This window comes from Hevea brasiliensis, chromosome 4 (assembly GCF_030052815.1).
Source record: "Hevea brasiliensis isolate MT/VB/25A 57/8 chromosome 4, ASM3005281v1, whole genome shotgun sequence".
Taxonomy (NCBI): domain Eukaryota; kingdom Viridiplantae; phylum Streptophyta; class Magnoliopsida; order Malpighiales; family Euphorbiaceae; genus Hevea; species Hevea brasiliensis.
In genome coordinates, this window is record NC_079496.1 from 49,005,415 (window position 1) to 49,030,256 (window position 24,842).

The window sequence follows — 24,842 nt, forward strand, 5'->3', positions numbered from 1 at the left end:
GGATTTTAAACCTTTTCTTATTTCTTTTTACATTGGTGAGCACTTTTGACATGTATTAAAAAAAATTTTTATCGAAGTTAAATCACATATTAGGTCTGAAATAGCCACAAATTTTATAAAAATTTTGGCAGAGCACCGTCTGTATTTGGAGCAAAACAGTTTCTTCAAAAACCTGTACAAAACACTTTCAATATAATAGTTTCAGTCCCAAACTCCAATATGGCTCAACACAAATCAATTTTCTCAAACGTAAGTTAAACTCAATTCAACATCACTTTCAGTAGTTTCAAAAATAGAATGCAAAATGACTAAGTATTTCAAAGTTGAGATAAGAAAATTATAGTACAACATTTTTACAGGCCAAAATAATTTATAACTTTAGTTTACAACTGCTCAAGACCAAGTACAATATATACATACAATGCACATACATTACAATAATAATTACAAGGAAGTGGTATACTCAATATACCCAGCAAAATCCCAAAAGCATAGCACAAGCAGCCTACTGTGCTGCTTTATCTATCTATCTACCTGCGACAACAATGAAAAAGCTATCGCTGAGTAAAATTTACTTAGTGGTGCATAATAACAATTTAAAATGCTGTATATAAAACATTTATTGACAATTTACAATTCAAATAATTCACAATTTCCTGTCACAATTTTCAAAGCTCATATAACACAAATTTGATCAAATAATTGAATAACACAGTGTTGCTAATCAATAACATAATTTATGTCATGACACAAAATTTTCCAAACATGCCGTGTTGTACACCACGACAAGGCATACTCACCCCACTAATCGAAATCAATTAGGGAGATGGCTAGCTAGCTAATGAGAACTCATCCATACTCACCTCAGACTGGCAAGTCAAAGAGGGTGGAATATAGTGTACCTATTAGAGCACTTGCAGGCGTTACGTATTGCCATCCCTGTAAGCTCTTAAGTTCATGCGTGAGAGTTCTCAGGAATCGTAGGTGTTACGTATCGCCGTCCCTACTTTGCTCCGATACCATTAAACGCAATTTATCTCAAAATTTCCATTTGCAAAGTAGGCAACACAATAATTTCTAAATAAAATTCTCAAAGCCAAAAAAATAAAAAATTATTCATAACTCATTTCTCTAAATAAATTTTCTAGCAAAAGCAGTGAATATAAAAAGTATTGTGCACAGACCTAGTTTGAGTCACCTCTAGGCCTTCACTTAATGTTCCTTATGCTTTTCAATATCTTTTTCAACTGAAACACACAATTTTAAGCGTATCAGTATTCAATTAAATTGCTTCTAACAATAAAATCCAATATCTAAATTTTTTTTGTACTATTCCCTTCAATTCATTTCATTAGTCAACCTATAATGTTAACCTTTGATGCACTCAGTAACACCTCACTGTAGCAATTCCGTACATTCTAATGTTCCGGTGACCAGTGTCAGTCTGGACAGCTAGAACTTCCGAAAAAGCTTTTAAACTAAAGTGAGAAACCATAATTAACTCAAATATTAATAAGAAAAATTTAGAAAAAATTTTAGAAATAAAATACAACTAAGTTAAATGAGCCGGTGCCCTAGCGATGGGTAACTTAGTGGGAAATTGCGGTTCTCACAACTAGGAGCCATAGACCCGAGGAAAAATTCGTTAAATAATTCTTGGGACTCCTAAGAAGGGTCATTGAGGTTCCTATAGCATTAGAATGCCAAGAAAATGCTTAGAAAAGTTTTTCAATCGGTACAGATAATTTTGGTCTGTTAAGCCAAACGAAGGGCATTTTAGTCATTTCGCCTTCAGAGGTGATTTTTGGCTGACTTGTCTGGTTAAGTAAATAATTATTATGACACAAAATGTGAATAAATATTGCTAAAAATTAAATTGAAATTAAGGAGACAAGAAAAGGAAAGAAAATGGAAGAAATTTGAATTATGACATCATTATGATGTCATTAAACATCCTCCTACCTAACCAAATTTTGACACATCATTATAAACTACTTAAAAATAAATAAAAGGAGATAAAAATTAAAGAACTAAATGGCTATCTTCAACCTTTGGGGCAGCCAAAAACATAGAGAGAGAGAGAGAGAGGAAGGAAAACTCCATTAAAGCTTCACCAAGCTTGAGTTCACCACCCAAATCACCCCAAAACCCTAGCTTCCCTTCACAAATATTTACCCTTACACCTAGAGCAAGTCTTGGGCAGCAAAAAGAAAGAGAAAAAGAGGAGTTCTCAAGCTTTGGCAATTAGCTAAATCAAGGTTAATGTCTAAACTTTTGCTATTTTGATTAAATTCATATTTAATGGCGTGAAGTAAGTAGGAAATGTAAGAAAACAAGATAAAAATGTGTGTGTGTGTGCACTCTAAAAATTTTGGCAGCCAGAGTTAGCTAGGGTTTGCTCATGTGATGATTCATTAACCTTGTAATGGTCAATTTGTGACCATTTGAATGTGTGTAATGAGGAAATGAAGTGAGTTGTGGCTTGGCATTTGTGTATGGGTGAGCTGCATTGGCTGACCTGCAGAACTGAGTATGAGTCCAACAAGTTTGAGCAGTTATAAATGGAGTTGTAGAGGTTCAATTGGTGCAAGGCTAATTGGACATGAAACTAGACACATAATGGCACAACTTTGGTGAAGAAACCCTTCCTAGAAAACCAAACCAACTTGGCTTAAAAATTGCCCTAATCTGGGTGACCTGCAGTCTGCCTGGGCAAAATGACCAAATGAATAGTGTTTATTTATTTGGTCATAACTCAGTGTAGAAAGGTCCAATTGACCTAAAATTTTACTAGCAGAAATCTGAGACATAAACCTAAAACTTTCATGAAGAACACAAATCCAAATTCTGACCATAACCTAGTCAATTTGCCAACCAAACTTAGGTTATCAAATCTGGCAGAACCAGTTTTGCCCAGAATTTTGGATTCTGTCCAATCCGGCCAGTTATGGTTTTTTGGCCATAACTTGAATTACAAAACTCCAAATAGAGTGATTCAAAAAAGGAAATGTAACTAGACAAATAAGGAACAACTTTCATGAAGATAATTTTTCCAAATTCCTACTATAAAAATGACCAATGGAACAGTAAACACAAGGCCTGAAATCTGAAAATTTTGAATAACTAACATTAAGCTTAGAAATGCTACTGGCAACCAATAGCAACAACTATATAATGCAAAATGTGGTATGTTGGGAGTATTAGAACCAATGTACCTATTGTCTATGTAGAAGTAAACATTTTAGTTGACTAATAAAATGAATAGTAATACCTAAACTTAAATTTCAAGAATTGTAAAGTTTAAGAGTGTAACATGCCCTAGTACACCTAGTAAGATTGGTTTGGATAGGTTGGCATGCTAATAGGGTTCAGTTAGCAGTACTGCACATGGCATTATGCCATTCTGTGATTTCATGGCTTCTAGCCATTCTGACATTGTGTTGAGACTTGGCCTTGTGCCTAATGTTATTACGGCTTATTAGTTGTTCTGTTGCACACCGAGAGACACATATGTGACCGATGGTGTGATGGCCCGAGGTACTTGATACCCAGTGCCAGTTTACCCATTTATCCAGTCCAGTCATCCAGTATAGGTTACTTGGGCAACCAGAAATGAAAGTTGATAAATTTAATGAAATAATGAATATAACAAGTACCAAATAAATAAGAGTGCCAATAATTATAAAAAATTTGCCTGCATGAGATATCAACACACTCACTGCATTTTTTTTTATTAGTTCTTTTTTATTTTATTATTGGCACCACTAAGCATTATTGCTTAGCTCGTCACTTTTTGCCACGCGTAGGTTCTGGAGAGATAGATAGAGAGCCCAGCAGACCACAGACTGGGTGAGGTCACAGATCTACCTAGAGTCAGAGTTACCTCTCATCTACAGTGCATCAGTGGTAGGACCTTTAGGTCCCTTTTGAAATCATGTTTTTGCATTTTGTAATAGTAGTTTATGATTTGTAAATTATGAACTCATGTAAATAGTAAATTTATGTAATCATATGTTAATGTACATATTTTGAAGAATTTTGTTAATTAATATAATTTGAGAATATCTTCATGAAATTTTAGTTGATTTTGAATTTGAATGAAATTGTGGATTAATGCTGGGAACTTGAAATGATTGCTAATGTTGAGATCATGTTGATGGTTATTGGAGTTTGAGAATAATTGGAAATGATTATTGGAAGTGCTTTTCACAGGTTCCAAATAACTGTTTTCTTCATTTTTTAGCCGGTACTCTGCCGGATTTTCTATAAAATTTTCGGAACCTCAAATAAATTTATAATGTCAATAAATGACTTAAATGAGTTATATTTTATAAATTGCACTTCATAACCATTAGAAATAAATTAAGAAAGAATAAAAAGAAATGATTGAAATAAAATATGGTGATCCGGTACAATGTGTTGCATATCTTACTCGGCTATGCTGTAGACGGGTAAGGGGTGTCATATTTAGGATATATAAAATGGGAGAACTAATCACTAGAGGGGCTTTTAAAGGTCCCTTAGGCAAATCCCACATCGGCAAAGCACGGAGTTGGTCTTGGGTTAAAAAAGTAATGATATATAAAATGGTGGAAATAATCACTAGAGGTACCTTTTAGTGGAATTGCCTGGAGAGTTGGAAGAACTCCAGTGTTAAGCGTGCTCGCTTGAGAGAAATCCTAGGATGGGTGACCTCCTGGGAAGTTCTCCATTCCTCCTATGGGACAAAACAGTGAGGCTTATGGCCAAAGCGGACAATTCCTCTAGTTGTTGGAGCCCGATCATTACAATTGGTATCAGAGCCGCTCGCGTGTCCTCTTGGGCGATGGTGGTGCAAACCTCAGCAAGGACGCTGAGTCCCACAAGGGGGAGAGAAAGGTCCTTTAGGCAAATCCCACATCGGCAAAGCACGGAGTTAGTATTGGGTTCAAAAAGTAATGATATATAAAATGGTGGAAATAATCACTAGAGGTGCCTTTTGGTGGAATGACCTGGAGAGTTGGAAGAATTCCAGGGTTAAGCATGCTCACTTGAGAGAAATCCCAGGATGGGTGACCTCCTGGGAAGTTCTCCATTCTACCTATGGGACAAAACTGTGAGGCTTATGGCCAAAGCGGACAATTCCTTTAGTGGTTGGAGCCTGATCGTTACATACTCTAGGTGAATTGGGTTTAATGTTACCAATATGTCACATTTTATAGTCCTTTAGTATTGATATATGTTACCAAATTCATTTTCAAGTGTATTGTATTTTATTGCAATTTACTGGATTTCGGTATGCTATTTTGACCTAGCCGGATGACCTAGTTCCCTCGGTTTTTGATTTCTAGTCCGACTTACAAACTCGTAGGTTTATGTCTTATTGTACTAAAGGCAAAATTTTAGGTCATTCTGAGTTGTATAGACCAAGATATGGTCAATTTACTAAAGCTGGATAGATTGCACCTTTAGTGTAAATTTTGGTCAATTTTAGGTCACTTTTTCTTATCATAAATGATTTCTCTAAATCATTTTATGCACCTCATAGACCATGGTTAACACCTAGCATAGCATGCCATTGCCACCCAATTATTAATAAGGTTTACCTTTAAATGAACCTATAATCATATGTTACCATGCACTAAAATCTCCATGTGCTTGTCATAAATGTCACTGGTTCGGCCTACTTATCATGTATAAGTGCCTGTCATGTTTGTTATATAGCATGAGACTCACCATTCCATCTTATTTATATCTCATATAAATACATTAGGAACAAACATGAATACAATCTTTCTGGATAAGTTATGTCCTGTGTGAAGTATCTTCAGTTGTGAACCAATTTATGATACTTTGTGCTAGAAATACTGTAACTCATATTCTTAACAACTTAAGAATAATATTTCTAAGAAAATATCAATGGACCTTTTCTATCACACATAAATATATTATATAAACGAAAAAGTGAAAATGTCTTTTATTAATAAAACATGTACAAGATACATACTAAATGATATGCTCTAGGGCATACTATTAACAAACACACGTGTCTAGGCAATACATGGGCACATAGTACCATTAAGTGTTCATAAGTTTTATTATTTCATTATAGCTTCTAATTATAATTTTTAGCATTTTAATCTTTTTCATGATAGAAACATAAATCTCTAAGTCTAATATTTACATAATTTATGCATTCATCATAATTTATATATTCATTATGTTATCCATAATGATCACAATTCAAAACAATGGTTCTCATGTACCATTGTACTCAAAATATTTTTTCCTTCTACAATAATAAGAACTCATGTCTCATTTATACATTAATATGATTCATTTATTCATTACACTATTTATATAATTTATCATTTGAAATTCAAGAAATGTTTTTGCTTACTAAGTATTTATGATTACTCTTAATTTCACTCATGTACCATTAAGTGTCAATAGGTTTTATTTCATTTCCTAGTGGGAATACAATGTCCAAATTCATTTTTATCTAATGCATCTGTTCATAAATTTTGTTTGTACAGTTCATTTACAACTTCATCTCTAATCTATCACACCAATTCACATGTACCTGGGTTCAAGCAAATTTTCATTTTTATTCAATAAAAAGGGAAAGTCTCCAAATATTAGTTACACATTTATACCTTTAATATTTCATTTATAGTAATTTACAATTTACATTTCAAATTATATCAACTATTTCTCCTAAGTCCTATTTGTGATAAGCCTACAAATCCCATCAAACTACATATGATTTAAACAAACCTTAAATCATTTAAGTGAAGTATCATTAGCAATTTAAGTTTTGGTCCTTTGCATTCATTTCATTGAGGTTACTATTCACTTAACTATTTCTACACAAAAGTTGACTTTTTAATACATAATATATTTTTTGAACCTAAGTTCACCAACATACCACATTTTGAATTTTATTTTTGTTGGCATTGATTTTCAATACCATTTCAAAGCTTATTTTATATTATTCAAAAGTTTTAGATTTCATACCTTAAGTTTACTGTTCCATTGGTCATTGTTACAATGGAAATTTGATAAAATTCTTTTCATCAAAAGTTGTTCCTTTATGTGTCTTTTTTAATTTCCTTGTTAAATCACTCCATTTGGAGTTTTGTAGCTCAAGTTATGGTCAATTTACCATGACTGGCCGGATTGGTCTTTACCCAGATTTTCTGGGCAAATTTGGTTCTGCCGGATTTAGCGTCCTAACTTGGGCTAGAAATTTCAATTGGTTAGCTTCAACATTTAAGTTTGTGTTCTTCATAAAAGTTGTTCTAAATTGTTTAAGCTTTCTATTGATATAAATTTTAGGCCATTTGAATGTTTCTACACTGAGTTATGGCCAAATGAACAAACACTGTTCATTTGGTCAATTTCCAAGGCAGTTTGTATGTTACCCGGATTAGGTCAATTTTTAAGCCATTCTATTGTTGTTTTCTGAGCATGGTTTCTTCATCAAAGTTGTGGCATTATGTGTCTAGTTTCATATCTAATTAACCTTGCACCAATTGAACCTACACAACTCAAGTTATAGTTGCCCAAATATACTGGACTCACAACTAGTCCTGCAGGTCCTTTGAGGCAATTACCCAACCTCAAATCGAAAGCCACAATTCACTTCAATTCCTCATCAACCACAGCCAAATGGTCACTAATTGACCATTAGGACTTCTATTCACTAACACATAAGCAAAACTCAAAATTTGCCCTAAACTTTGTTAGCGAAAGGCATCACCTAGAATACGATAAATTATTGAATATTGATAGATAAAAGAGTTATGGAAGTAAAAAGTTAAACATTTAGTTTAGATGTAATAAAGAAGTGTTAAGAATATCAGTAAGATTATTGACTAGAATGGTCAGAAGACCAATGATTAGGTAAATAGTTTAACACCCCTATATTCGGTAGTGCGTTCAACTGTTCTGGTGACCAATGTCTGTCCGGACAGCTAGGATGCTCGAAACTACACTTAAATGTTAGTGAGGAGACATGAAATGATGAAATAAATAAAAAGAAAATACAAGAAAAATTAAGGAAAAAGAAAAGAGAGAAAATGAAACTAAGTTAAACGAGCCAGCACCGTAGCGATGGGTGACCACACGGGGAAGTTACGGCATAGGCAATAGTCGACTCCAAGACTGTGAGAAACCCTCAGAAATAATTTTCGAGACATAATTAAAAGTCTATTGAGGTGTAATTGACATTAGAAATGTCAAAGAAAATTAAAGAGTTAGTACAAAGAAAAAAACGAAAAATTGATAAATCAATAAAAATCGGTGTTATCAAAAAATCGGGAATACAACCCGAAGAGGGGCATTTTGGTAATTTGACAACTAGAGTTGTCTTTTGACCTCAATGTCCATTAAAAATAAGTGATATTACACTTTGAAAATATCATGAAAAATAAAAATGTGATATATTATATAAATAGTGGAAGTTTGGGCATAAATGCAAATTATGTAACTTTAATTAATTAACTAATTAAACTATGGTTAGTGCTCCACTAACTCAGATTATGGGACACCTATATAAATCATTTTGGGACAGAACTGTTCATCTTCAACCTCAAAACAAAACCAGCCAAGAGAATCTCCATGGAAACTCGATGGCCAAGCTTGGAAACACCACCATGCACCCATGATTTAAGCCTCATCTCACCATACATTCTTCATTAAAGCTTGCACACATACCTTGGGCAGCATTTTGGGAGAAAAAAGGGAGAGATTTGAAGAAGATTTAATAAGCTTCATAGATAGGTAAGTGCTTTTTTTCCATTTTTGCTTCATTAAATTTTGTGTGGGTGTTGTGTTGAATTGATTTGTTGAAGAAATTGAAGGAATTGATGAGTTATGGAGATGATCCATTTTGGTAGCCATGATTGCTGAAGAAACTGGATGTATTTTCAATTGTATTTGATGGGTAATGAGGTTAATTAAAGTACTTAAATGTATAAGAGCTTGACTACCATGTGTATGTGTGAATTGTGCATTAAAAGTGAGGTTAGGAAGTCAATATGGGAGATTGAAGTATATGTGTAAATTGGGCAGCCTTGTGATGCATGGTAGAGTGTTTAAATTCATGAAATAGTTTAGTGAATTATGGTACCAAGGATGGCAGAATGTATATGTAAATATTGGTGAGAAATTAGATGTGTTAATGGGAGGTATTCATATGTAGGTATTGTTGAAATTGAACTTTAAAATTCTGAGTTGTAATTGATGTATTGTGAATTGTTATATTTTGCCCAAGTTGACCAAAATTTGATGTGTTGAGTGGTTATGGTTTAGTACCAATTCAGTGGACTTATAACAAGGTTAATGTATATGTGGATTGGTGTTTGAGACACATGTAAAAGGGCAGTATGTGTTTTAGGCTATAAATGGACTTGTGTGACTCCAATTGGTATGAGGCCAATTAGAGGTGAAACTAGGCACAAAATGTGCCAACTTTCATGTTGGAATCCTGCCTAAATTATGTCCGAAAAGTGACATGAAGATTGACCAAATCCGGATTGGTGACTTTGCAAGCCTGAAAATTGACCAATTGAACAGCAGTCAGTATTTTGGCCATAACTCACTCAAAACAGGTCCAAATGACCTGAAATTTATACCATGGAAAGCTTAGACGTAGAGCTACAACTCTTATGAAGACACTAAAGCATAGAAATGACCAGAACCAAGTCAAAATGCTTGCACAAGTTGGGTTACAAAAACTGGCCGAATTGACTTTGACCTAAAAATGACCTAAACTTTGCAAGATAATTGCAACTTGACCAGCATTAGTAAAATGACCATAACTTGGTCCAGAAACTCCAAATGACCTGAAATCAGTCCCAAAATTTCAATAAGATATAGATATACAATATTCGTAATTTGACCAAAACCCAAAAATCAAGGGAACTTGGTCAATTAACTTGATTAATTTGGCACACTAAATCTAGAATTAGCACATTTGACCATAAAATCTAGAAAATTCAAATAAGCATATCTCCCACCAGAAGTGTCCAATTTAAATGAGCCATACCAATCTGGAAAAAGAGACCTAAAACATTGTTTCAGAAAACTTCCTCAAATTATAAATGTATAAGGTCAAAATTTAAGGTTAAAGCCATTGACCTAATTGAGGACCATGCCAATATAGGACCTTTGAGTCCAAGTTAACAATTTATCTATAAAGAATTCTATAAGACTTGAAAAATGGTAAGCAAAATTTTTGGTTGTCCTTAAGACATAGGGCAACAATACTTATGAAGAATGCTAGACCTCAATGTGATTAGAAATAGTCCAAATAAAATAGTAAAATCAGAACCAAAAATGCCTAAAAAAGAAACTAAAACTTAGATTTGACCTAGTTATGGTTAATTAACCATAACTTGAGCTATACAACTCCAAATAGAGTGATTCAAAAAGGAAATTAAAGAAGACACAATGAGAAACAATTTAATGAAGAGAAATCTATTAAATTGACACTGTAGCTTGGTCTAATAGACTGTAAACATTGGCCATGAAATCTAGAAAATGGCAATAAAATGCAATAAGCTTTAAAATGGAATTCGTAACATATACCAATACTTAGATACTATAAAATGTGACAAATTGGGAACATTAAAATTGACTCACTTAGAGTGCATCAAAGGTCAATATTATAGGTTAACTAATGAAATGAATTGAAGGGAATAGTATCAAGAAAAATTAGATATTGGATCTTATTGTTGGAAACAAGTTAACTGAGTACTGAAACACTTTAAATTGTGTGTTTCAGTTAAATATGATATTGAGAAGCATAAGGAACATTGAGTCAAGGCCTAGAGGCAACTCAGATCAGGTCTGTGCACAATTCTTTTTATATTCACTGCTTTTACTAGAAAATTTATTTGGAGAAATGAGTTGTGAGTTTATGACTGGGGAAAGTTTATTTGAGAAAAATTTATTGCCTATTTTAGAAATGGAAATTTGAGAATGAGGTTTGTTTGATTGTTGCCTGAATTACAATTGAACATTATCGCTTTAAATTGTGTTTGTGCACAATAACTTTAAATTATCGTTTTCCCATTGAAAACTTGATTAGTATGCATTGTGTTACTTATGGGTTTTGATAACTATTGTGTTGCCACTTTGTGAATGGAAAATTGACTTTGGAAATTGATTATATTTTGCATGAAATATTTGTATAATATGATTTGAAATTGTTTTTGATTTACACTTGGCATGGCAGTCCCTTACTCTGTTCCTCCTCTAATTGTGGGGTTGAGTTTGATATTTGACTATATTTCTCCCTCTCTGGCTTGCTAGTCTGAGGTGAGTTTGAATAAGTACTCATTAGCTAGCTAGCTACCTCCCTCATTGATTTCGATTATTGGGGTAAGTTTGCCTTGTCGTGGTGTACAACACGGCATGTTCGGAAAAGTTTGTGTCATGACCTAAGTTCTATTATTGATTGGCAAAACTGTGTTATTCAATTGTTTGATCAAATTTGTGTTATATGAGCTTTGAAAATTGTGACATGAAATTGTGAATTATTTGAATTATAAATTTAAATAAATGTTTTATATACCGCATTTTAAATTTTTATTGTGCACCACTGAGTAAATTTTACTCAACGATAGCTTTTTCGTTGCTATCGCAGGTAGACAAACAGATAAAGCAGCAGAGTAGGCTGCTTGTAACTTCGCTTTGGGATTTTGCAGGTATATTGAGTATACCACTTCTTTGTAAATATTATTATAATGTATGTGAACTGTATGTATATATTATACTTGGTCTTGAGCAGTTGTAAAATAAAGTTGTAAATTATTTTGGCTTATAAAATGTTGTACTAGAATCTTTTTATCTTAGCTTAGAAATGCTTAGCCATTTTGCATTCTATTTTTGCAACTACTGAATGTGATGTTGAATTGAGTTTGACTTATGTTTGAGAAAATTGATTTGTGTTGAGCCATATTAGAGTTTGGGACTGAAACAAATATATTGGAAGTGTTTTTTTACAGGTTTTTGAAGAACTATTTTACTCAAAATACAGACGGCTATTTTTATAAAATTTGTGACTATTTCAGACCTAATGTATGATTTAACTTCGATTAAAAAGTTTTAGCACCTGTCAAAAGTGCTCACCACTTTAAAAAGAAGTAAGAAATTGTTTAAAATCTCTTGTAGTGTATTTAATGGTTTACCGGTAGGCGAAGTACGATAATTCATTAGGTGTACTACGGGATCATGTTACATCTTACAGAGGCATAGGGTGTGACAAATAGTATTGGTTAAAGTGCTATGGACTATTATTTGGACTATGAAGCTACGTAGAAATGTGAGAAAAATATGAGAAAACAATACGTATGACTATTTGAAGACAGATAGTAGACACAATTTCGAGGACAAAATTTCTTTTAAGGGGGAGAGAATTGTAACACCCCTATTTGCAAAGCTTGGTAAATTATACTATTCCGGTGATCGGTGTCGGTCCGGATAATTAAGAGGACTAGAACTATGATTAAGACATATAGAAAAGCCTTGATCGCAAATAAATAGTGACTACCTGATAGGTAAGTATAAATAAGAAAAACAGAACATAAAAAGTTAAATGAGCCGAGGGTCACAGCGATGGGTGACCTTCTCGAGAGGTGATTGCAAGGTTAGTCCCAACTCAAATTTTGAATCGGAAAATGTGACGCCGCGGTCCTAAGGACTATTGCGAACACAATGGAAAAGAGAAAATCATGAAAAAAATTTTTTAAGTAGGTCAAATAATTAGGTCAGGGATCTAGAAGAAATATCAAATAACTTGCTACCTGGATAAAATCAGCAAGAGGCAGTTTGGTTAATTCACCCCTAGAGCTGACTCCTGACCTAACTGTCCAATAAAATCGGTAAAACAAAAATTTCAGGATCGAGAATTAAATTAAAGAAGTATTGAAAAAACAAGAGAAAAAGAAAAGAAAAGAAAATAAATTAATGACCTCATCAAGATGACATCATACATGACATAAAATTGATTTTTGATTTATTTAAATTCTTTGACTAAGTCAATTTAAAGATAAAAGAACATAAAATTAAAAAAAAAATCCCATCTTCTTCCCTCACCCAAGCCTACCGAACCTCCTTCTCACTCTCATCTCCATTTGTGTCCACCATTGAAGAGTTATTCAAACTTGAATAAGTCGATTTTCTCTCACAAAATCTAACCCTAAACCCTAGTAAGCTTCTAAATTAACCTAGACAAGAGGAGTGAAGAAGAAAAGGAAGGGAGAAAGTGAAGGATTTGAAGAATTGGAATTCAAAGAAAAGGTTATTGAGTTAAATTGAAAATTCTAGTTTATTACTTGTGTTTTTGGTGTAAGTAACTTAGAGATTAACCTAAAATCAAAAGAAAACAATTTTTGGGGGACCAAAGGAAATTTCAGCCAGCCTATGTTAGGGTTTGAAATGAATGATTTTGATGTGTTTGATTGGTTGTTTAGGTTGAATGACGTATGTAGAAATTGAATGTGCACTTTGAATGCATTAGATTTGAATTTTATGTAATTAGGGTTTTTGAGCATGTGAAAAATTGGAAAAAATGTGAGAATTGGTCAATTGATGTAGTTGACCTTACTTGAGTTGAGAAATGGTCAATTTTGACCATTTGTGGTGTGTGTGAATTGCTAGAACCAAGTTTCAATTCTGATTGGTTAGGGTCAATATGCTGTCAGCTTGACAAACTAAAAATTTACCAACCCAATTGGTGTGAAGCCAATTGGGATGAAACTAGACACAAAATGGACCATTTTTCATTTAGGAATCGTGCCTAGAAAATGACCATAACTTAGTGAACAATTAGGCCAAATCCAGATTTGGGCATACTATCCTGTACAAAAATGACCAAATGAATAGTAGTTACTTAAATGACCATAACTTAGTCTATGAAGGTCCAAATGACTGAATCTTATACCGATGGAAAGCTGAGACATAGCCCTACAACTTTTATGGAGAAAACAAACCTAAATTTTGACCATAACCTGCCCGAAAAGTAACCTGCAGTCAGCACACTAATAAAATTGGTAACCAAAATGTGGTATGTGGATGAAATTGAAATCCCTATACCTATTAAGCATAAGAAAGTCAACAAATTGACTTGAATTGTAACACCCCTAAGTTCGGTAGTGCGCTATGCTGCTCCGGTGACCAGTGTTGTTCGGACAGCTAGGATGCCTAGAACTACACTTCGTTATGAGTGAGAAGACATAAAATAATGAAATACAAGAAAAGAAAATACAAGAAAAACAAAGGAAAAATAATAGCAAAGAAATGTGATCAAGTTAAGCGAGCCGAGAATCCTAGCGATGGGTGATCATGACTTGAAGTCACGGCGTGGACCGTTGACTAGCTCGGATCATGGAACCCTGGAAAACATTTTTAGGACTTAAATAGACCCTTATTGAAGAATAAATATCATTAGGAAGATCAAAGAAAAATTAAATAATTAGTACAAAGAAAAATGAGAAATCGAAAAACAGACAAAACCCGGTGTTACCGAAAAATTGGGAATGCAACCCGAACAGGGGCATTATGGTCATTTGACACACCGAATTGTCTTTTGACCTAAATGTCCATTGAAAATAAATAATATTACACTTAGAAAATGAAATAAAAAATTAAATTGGTGGTACCTAAAGTAAATAGTAAGAATTAAGGGTTTAATGTGGAATAAGTGAGAATTAAGCTTATTATATGATTTAAAGTTTGTGAGTGGACCACTAGGGATTTAATTAAACACTAAATGGCAGCTGTAATTCCATTATCCAAGCTGAATACTTCATCTTCTTCATTTCACTAAACCTAGCCGAATTGAAGAACCAAGAAAACCTCCATTGCCGTTTTCATTCAAGCTTCATCTAACCCCTCACTTCACTTCTAAACACTTAGGTTCCTTCATTAAAGATTGTCTACACATCATAAGGAAGAGCTTGATACCAAAATCAAGAAGTTTAATCAAGGTTTGGCAAGTTCCAACCATAAGTTAAGTTTGTATTTTGGAAGATTGCTTTGTTAAACTTTGTGTTCATGTTATGGGTGTTGGTTTTGTGAAGAAAATTTTCAAGTTTGAAGAGTTATTGAGATGTCCATTTTGGACAGCCATGGAGTTATGTATTTGATGAAATATTTGTGCATATATTTGATGAGAAATTATGTTGGTTATGGTGATTTAATGTCCTAGTAAATTATTACATATGTATATGGTGAATTTTGCACTTGGGATGGAAATTGATGAATTGTATGATACTTTGGTATTGAGGAACATTTTCGGAAGCCTTGGAACTCTTGGATAAATGTATGTGTTCATGAAGGTATTGGCAGAATATTGACATTGAGGATTGATGGATATGTATATAGAGTGATTGTGTAAAGTGTATGTAAGAATTTGTAATGTTAGGTGTATATGTGATTGTACTTAGACTTTGTAAATGTGAGTTTTAATTGGTGTATTAAGGATGTTTGTAATCTTCCCAAAGTGATGTTAATGTAAAGTGGAATATAGTTTTGGTAATGAACCAAAATAAAATTGGTAAGGGAAGTGGACATATAGTAATGTAAGTGTGTAATTGAGGTATGTTTAAGCAAGGTAATTAAGGGCAGTATACATTTTAGCCTATAACTTTAAATGTGTAACTTCAATTGGTATGAGACCAATTGGAGATGAAACTAGGCACAAAATGTGCCAACTTTCATTGAGAAAGCATACCAAAATTCTGCTTGCAAGGTGACATGAAAAATGACCAATTCGGATTAAGTGCAATTGAAACCTGAAAACTGACCAATTGGGCAGCAGTTAGTGTTTAGGCCATAACTCACTCAAAAGAGGTCCAATTGACCTGAACTTTTAACCATGAATAGTTAAGACCCATACCTACAAGTCTTATGAAGACACCAAAGCCCAGAAATGACCAGAAGTAAGTCAAAAAGCTTGCACAAATTCGGGTCCAAAAACTGGCCGAACCTAAAATGACCTAAAGTGACCTAAAATGACCAATTTTGGTGCAATTTGACCAGCAATAGTAAAATGACCATAACTTGGTCTACATAACTCAGAATGATCTGAAATTTTTCCCCGCGTTCCACAAGACATAGATCTACAAGTTTGTAGTTTTGACCGAAACCCGAAAACTGAGGGAACTAGGTCGTCCGGCTAGGTCAAACTAGTATTCCAGAATCCAACAAATTGCAAGAAAATGCAGTATACATGGAAATGAACTTGGTAACATGTACCAACCCTAAAAGACTATCGAATGTGACATATTAGTAACGTTAAAACCTAATTTACCTAAAACGCATCGAGAGTCGATATATTAAGTTGATTAAGCAAATAATGACATTTATACTTCAATAAATGTTTATTTAAGTCTAATGACATTTTATGCTTCAATAAATGTTTATTTAAGTCTTAAAAATATTTTCAGGATTCCCCGCGGTCCAGGGCTAGTGAACGGTCCACGCCGCAACTTCCCAGTGTGGTCACCCATCGCTATGGTTTTCGGCTCGTTTAACTTGGTTACATTTCATTGCTATTATTTTTCCTTTATTTTTCTTGTATTTTCATTTCTTGTATTTCATTATTTTATGTCTCCCTACTAACATTTAAATGTAGTTCTAGGCATCCTAGCTATCCAGACAGACACTAGTCACCGGAATAGTAGAACGCACTATCGAACATAGGGGTGTTACAATTCTCCCCCCTTAAATAAATTTCGTCTCGAAATTTTACCTGGCATCAGTCTCTGAACAGCTATGGGTGTTGTCTCCTCATGTCCTCTTCACGTTCCCAAGTAGCTTCCTGGCCTGAATGATGGTTCCACAACACTTTAACCAGGTGTATCTGTTTATTCCTCAGCTGCTTCACCTCATATGCCAGAATTTCTATGGGTTCTTCCTCATATGAGAGATCTGGATTTACCTCAAACTCTTCAACTGATAGAATATGAGATGGGTCAAATCTGTACCTCCTTAACATGGACACATGGAAGACACTGTGTATCCTTTCTAGCTCTGGAGGTAATGCTAACCGGTATGCCAAAGGACCCACTCTCTCTAGAACCTCGTATGGTCTGATAAAATGAGGACTCAGTTTTCCCTTTCTGCCAAATCTCATAATCCTCTTCCAAGGAGAAACTTTAAGGAATACCTTATTACCCATTGCATATTCAATATCTCTTCTCTTCAAATCAACATAAGACTTTTGACTGTCTGATGCAGCCTTGAGTCGATCTCTAATCAATCTGATCTTTTCCTCTGTCTGCTGAACAATTTCTAGCCCAATCATCTTCCTTTCACCTACTTCATCCCAACATAGGGGAATTCTGCACTTTTTGCCATATAAAGCTTCATATGGAGGCATCCCAATACTTGATTGGTAGCTGTTGTTATAAGCAAACTTAATCAAAGGCAAGTGTATATCCAACTACATTCAAACTCAATCGCACAAGCCTGTAGCATATCCTCTAATATCTGAATTACCCTCTCAAACTGGCCATTTGCCTGTGGGTGGAATGCCGTGCTGAAGTTCAATCTAGTTCCTAGGGCTCTCCGAAGACTACCTCAGAATCTAGAAGTGAACCTAGAATCTCTGTTTGATACAATCGATACTGGCACTCCATGCAGTTATACAATCTCATTTATGTACAATCTGGTCAATCTCTCTAACTATAGTCCTTCCGGACTGGCAAAAAGTGAGCAGTGTAACATCCCATGTTTGGTAATGCGTTCTACTGTTCTGGTGACCAGTGTTGCCCGAACAGCTAGGATGCTTAGAACTATACTTCGATATGAGTGAGGAGGCATAAAATAATGAAATACAAGAAAAGAAAATACAAGAAAAACAAAGGAAAAATAATAGTAAAGAAATGCAACCAAGTTAAGCGAGCCGGGAACCATAGCAATGGGTGACCGCACGGGGAAGTCACGGTGTGGACCGTTGACTTGCCCTGGACCGCGGGGAACCCTGAAAAATATTTTTAAGACTTAAATAGACTATTTTTAGGACTTAAATAGACCCCTATTGAAGTATAAATATCATTAGAAATATTAAATGAAAATTAAATAATTAGTACAAAGAAAAGTGAGAAATCGAAAAACGGACAAAACCCGGTGTTATCGAAAAATCGGGAATGCAACCCGAACAGGGGCATTGTGGTCATTTGACAACCCGAGTTGTCTTTTGACCTAAATGTCCATCAAAAATAAATAATATTACACTTGGAAAATATAATGAAAAATTAATTTAGGGGTACCTAATGTAAATAGCAAAAATGGGGAGTTAAATATGAGAAATTGAAACTTTTGAATAAATTAACATTAAACTTGCAATAGTGCTCCACTAACTCATTAAAGTGGACCATTTAATCTTCATCTTGGACCAGCAGATTGTCATCTTCTTCATTTCTTAAAATTCAGCCAAAAATGGAGAAGGGAAGAACTCCATTGCCGCATGGTTTTGGAGCTCCATGCAAGGGTGATCCAAGCTTCTTTCTCTCCACTTCCCTTCATTAAAGTTAATCCTCGCACCATGGGCAGTAGATAGGCAGCAAGAAGATCAAGTTTTGGTGAATTTTTGAAGAGTTTCCAAAGTGGTAAGTATGTATTTTTTATTAGTGCTTCATTAAAGTTTGTGAGGAGGTTATGGGTGGTTGATTTATGGAGAAATTTTTGAGGTTTGATGTTGAATGGGAGTGTGTATTTTTGGCAGCCATGGAAACACCTTGAAGGCAGTTTATTTGTGCTTGTAAATGGTGAATTAAATGATTGATTAAATGTATATTGTGTAGGAAATTGTTTGGGTGATGTATACTTGGTATATGTAAATGTGAAATGAAATTTAAAGCTTGGAAATTAATGGAATGTAAATGTACCATTGTGGCAGTTTGTTAACTCTTGAGGAATGCTGGAATTCATGCTTGGTTTATGGAATAATGATGTTAAAATGTGTTTGTTGTTATGGCAGTTTGAGTGTGTGTAAGGTGGTGTGAAGTGGGACATGTAAATGGGCATGAATTGGTGATTGAATTGTTGTAAATTAAGTTGGACAAATTTTGCACTTGTTGGTGCACATTGAATGTAATTATAAGCTACCAAAATGACCTATAATATGTTATAAATTATGTTTAGGTTGTGGTACAACCAGAATTGGTTTGAAGGTTAAGTTTGGTGAGTGTTAAAAGTGATGCTTGATGTGTATGCAAGAATTTCAATAAGGCAGTTTGAGTTTTAGGCCTATAACTTTAAGTGTGTGACTCCAATTGGTATGAGACCAATTGGAGGTGAAACTAGGCACAAAATGTGCCAACTTTCATGAAGGAAACATACCAAAATTCTGCTTGCAAGGTAGCTTGAAAAATGACCAAATCCGGATTAAGTGCAAATGAGGCTTGAAAATTGACCAATTGGGCAGCAGTTAGTGTTTAGGCCATAACTCACTCAAAACAGGTCCAATTGACCTGAAATTTTAACCATGAATAGTTAAGACCCATATCTACAAGTCTTATGAAGACACCAAGCCCAGAAATGACCATAAGCAAGTCAAACAGCTTGCAAAAGTTCGGGTCCAAAAACTGGCCGAACCTAAAATGACCTAAAGTGACCGAAAATGACCAATTTTGGTGCAATTTGACCAGCAATAGTAAAATGACCATAAGTTGGTCTACATAACTCAGAATGACCTGAAATTTTGCCTCGCGTTCCACAAGACATAGATCTACAAGTTTGTAGTTTTGACCGAAACCCGAAAACTGAGGGAACTAGGTCGTCCGGCTAGGTCAAACTAGTATCCCGGAATCCAGCAAATTGCAAGAAAATGCAGTATACACGGAAATGAACTTGGTAACATGTACCAACCCTAAAAGACTATCGAATGTGACATATTAGTAACGTTAAAACTTAATTTACCTTAAACGCATCGAGGTTTGATATATTAAGTTGATTAAGCAAATAATAGCATTCAGTGAATTATTTATCAAATATTATCGTTAGAGACAGTTTAATTAAGTACTGAAACACTTCAAATTGTGTTTCTCAGTTAGCAAAGACTCAGGGAGAGGGAAGGAAACACTGAGTCAAGACCAAGAGACAGTTATCAAAGGTTTGTGTACAACTAGTTTTTAACTGATTTTGTTTGAATATTTCATATGATTAAATGACATATTTTTCTTATGTATTATGTTTAACAAGCATTGGATTTAATTCAATGATTATTGAAATTGTTATAGTATGTATGATTTTAGCTTTGTGAAATGGTATTTCCACAAGTATTAAGCATTGTTATGGATTGAATAAATTATGTTTTGGAAAATTGTGATAGAACATGTTTTGAATTGTGATGGTAATTTTCATGGAAAAATGCAAATTTATGATTTGAATTGTGATGAGCATAAAAATTATTGAATATTGGAATTGACTTTGAATCGAATTATATTGTGATTTATGCTCACTAAAATGATTGTGATATTGTTTTATATCTCACTATAGATGCTTGACTAGGTTATTACACGTCTCTCTCATTTGTTGAGAAAACAATGGAGTTAGTTGTGTTTTGATTACCATGGTACGTGCACAGGCTTAGATTTTCCTCTCATTTGAGGTTAGATCTAAGTTTATTTTATCGTTATGGCCCTTGCGGAAGATTCATTATTGTGATGGTACTATGCACGATGATTCGACCTCCCCGACCATAGGGAGTTAGAATCCGATTCGACCTCCCCGACCATAGGGAGTTAGAATCACCCCGAAGATGGCCCTTTCGGATTAGTCTTGCATAGTTAGTGAGATAAAGAATGGCTTTTGAGATAAAGAATGATTTTTGAGATACAACATGGTTTTTGAGATACATAATGATTTTTGAGATACAGAATGGCTTTTGAATGGTAAAGAATTGTGATTTCAATTATGGTTTATGTATAATTGATTTTGTTGGAATTACTTAAATGGTTAGTCATGATTTGATAAATTGAATTTTGTGATCAAAGTCATTTATACAAATGATTTACATTATTGGCAATGAATATTTTGAGTTTTGGAATTTGATGAGTATTCAGATTTCTAAATTATTTACTGTAAATTTTGTCAATGTATATTGTACTATGTTTTAAATTATAGTTGTGCACCACTGAGTTCACCACTCAGCGATAGCTTTGTATGCTGTCGCAAGTAAGAAGAGCATAGAGCAGTGAGTAAGTTTCTTTGAAGACACTTGCAGATCAGCTCCAGGTATATTATAGGTATACCCATGTACATAGGTTTTGATGTATGCATGTAATAATATGTATGCAAATTATTTGAACAGTTGTATAAAAACTCTTGTAAAATATTTTGGTATGTAATTAAATGTAAATTATTGTAAATATAAATTTGAGATTTCATTTACTCGAATAGTTTTGTATTATAAATTTTGAGTCTTGTAATCAATGAAATGTTTCTTTATGATGAGATTAGTTTGAAAATGAATTGATTGTTTATTGAGAATTGAATTGTGAATTGAAATGAAGTTATTGAAGTTGTATTTGAGAAAACATATTGGGAGCATTTTCTTTTGTAGGATTGAAGAATTGTTTTCTCAAAATACAATCGGTACTTTGCCGAAATTTTGAAAAAATTTTTATAACACCAGATTTTAATCGATGATTTAAATTTCACGAAAATTGTTTTAAAATCCCTTGTAGTATATCTAATGGGTTATCGGTAGGCGAAGTACGGTAATTCATTAGGTGTACTACGGGATCATGTTACATCTTACAGGGGAGTAGGGTGTGACAAGCAGACTTGGTTAGTCTATCAACTATGACCCATACTGCATCATGACTATTCTGTGTCCTCGGAAGTCTCAGCACAAAATGCATAGTTATCCATTCCCTTACAATATTTCATAGGGTGCCGTTTGTATGCTAGCTTGACACTTATTATTGTATACAAATTCTGTTAGTGGGAGGTATCTGTCCCATCTCCCCTCAGATTCAAGGACACAAGTTCTCAGTATATTTTCGAGGGCTTATTACATTTTACAGTTTATTATTATCATTTCATTTCATTATTTACAGAAACTCAATGAGTTTCATAACTTACCTGAATTACTTGTTTCGACTGTCCATCCGTTTGAGGATGATAAATCGTACTGATATCTCTAAACTTATAGCAATTACTGTGGTACAGGTAGCTCACAGTATTGTAACCGAGTTATTGACTCTAGCTACCTTACAAGTGTAGTCTTTCGACAGGCTAGTTCTGAAGTTTTAAATTTCTGACTAAAATTTTCACATTTATTTCCCGTAATAGCACTCTATTCAGGCGTAACTGTATCAATTTATAGATTACTTATAAATATTCTTATTTTATTGTACCACGAGGAAGCACGTAGCTCTACACAATAATCCCTTGTCGGTACTGTAATCTGCAGCTTACAATACAAACATCGAGAACATTACATAGTCGCTACGTTATAACCTCATGGACTAGGTTTTTTAACATCTTATCTTTCTCGAATCCACTAATATCCTAAACCAATTTTGATTACAATATTCCTTGACAATTACTAACAGTAACATCTTTGCCCTCATCTAGAGCAATTCTATTACTATAACTTACTTTTAGGTCCTCTTGCCTTACATTAAGTAGGCTTACCGTTTAACTTTATAATTTATGGTGTGTTAGAAAATACTTTTTCTCTGATAAACTCTTCCATAACTAATTTCACTTATTATCACATTCCTTATCTTAAAGGACTAATCACTACTGCATTAAAATTTATTCCCATGTAAAGGAATAACAACAAAACATATAGTTCTAACACTAACATACAACTAAGTAGTGCTGGGATCAAACAAAAATAATTAATTGTTTCTTTCAAAAATTAAGAACTTACCAGCAGCGACATCCAAAGTTTTTGTTCTTTTCCCTTGGCGCATAGTGGATGCTCTGACTGGTGCGCTACTATATTCAGGTTGATTTATTGTGTTATTGTAACACCCTTATGTTCGGTAGTGCGTTCTACTATTCCGGTGACCAGTGTTATCCGGACAGCTAGGATGCCTAGAACTACACTTCGTTATGAGTGAGGAGACATAAAATAATGAAATACAAGAAAACAAAATACAAGAAAAACAAAGAAAAAATAATAGCAAAGAAATGTAACCAAGTTAAGCGAGCCGAGAACCCTAGCGATGGGTGACCGCACCGGGAAGTTATGGCGTGGACCGTTGACTAGCCCTGGACTGCGGGGAACCCTGGAAAATACTTTTAGGACTTAAAGAGACATCAATTGAAGTATAAATATCATTAGAAATATCAAAGAAAAATTAAATAATTACTACAAGGAAAAGTGAGAAATCGAAAAACAGACAAAACTCGGTGTTACCGAAAAATCGGGAATGCAACCCGAACAGGGGCATTGTGGTCATTTGACATCCCGAATTGTCTTTTGACCTAAATGTCCATTAAAAATAAATAATATTACACTTGGAAAATATAATGAAAAATTAAATTGATGGTACCTAAAGTAAATCGCAAAAATTATGGGTTAATGTGGAATAAATGAAAGTTAAACTTATAATATGATTAATTTGAATAAGTGGACCACTAAGAATTATAATATGGATTAAATATATTGATTAAGTGGGCAGATTACTTCCACTAAAATTTCATTTCCTCATTTATTCATCCATTGCCGTAAGGAAGAACTCCTAAAGCCCTTCCATGGCCACCCCATTTGCATGGCTTCATTTCACCCATTTTCAAGCTAGATTTTAATTACTTTTCTCCATTAAAGATTACCTCCACATCACAAGGAAGAAGTAGATACCAATATTAAGAAGTTTTAGTGAAGGTTTAGCAAGTCCCAACAATAGGTAAGTTTGAGATTTTGAATATTGCTTTGTTAAACTTTGTATACATGTTATGGGTGTGTGCTTTGTGAAGGAATTTTTAAGTTTTGAGAAGTTCTTGATATATCCAGTTTGGACAGCCATGGAGTTGTATATTTGATGATTTATTCTTACATTTATTTGATGGGAAATTATGTTGAGTAGGGTGATTAATGTCCTAGTAAGTTAATTCCATGTATATATGTGGTGATTGTGCAATTGGGATGGAAGTTGACAAATTGTGGGACACTTTGGCATTGTGGAGCATTTCGGCAGCTTTGGGACTCCTTAATGAATGTTTGAATTCATGGAGATATTGGATAAATTGTGATATTGAGGATTGATGAATATGTATGTAAATTGGTTGTGTAAAGTGTATGTAAGAATTAGAAATGTTTATGTGTATATGTGGTTGTAATTGGACTTTATGAATTAGAGTTTTAATTGGTGTATTAAGGATGTTTGTATTCTGCCCAAAATGATTTTAATGTGAAGTGGTAAATGGTTTTGGTAATGTACCAAAACAGAATGGGGTTGAGAGGTGGATTTGTAGCAAGGCAAATGTGTAATTGATACATGTTTATGTAATGTATTTAAGGGCAGTATGCATTTTAGCCTATAACTCTAAATATGTAACTCCAATTGGTATGAGACCAATTGGAGGTGAAACTAGGCACAAGATGTGCCAACTTTCATTGAGAAAGCATACCAAAATTCTGCTTGCAAGGTAGCATAAAAAATGACCAATTCGGATTAAGTACAATTGAGACCTGAAAATTGACCAATTGGGCAGCAGTTAGTGTTTAGGCCATAACTCACTCAAAACAGGTCCAATTGACCTGAAATTTTAACCATGAATAGCTAAGACCCATACCTACAAGTCTTATGAAGACACCAAAGCTCAGAAATGACCATAAGCAAGTCAAACAGCTTGCACAAGTTCGGGTCCAAAAACTGGCCGAACCA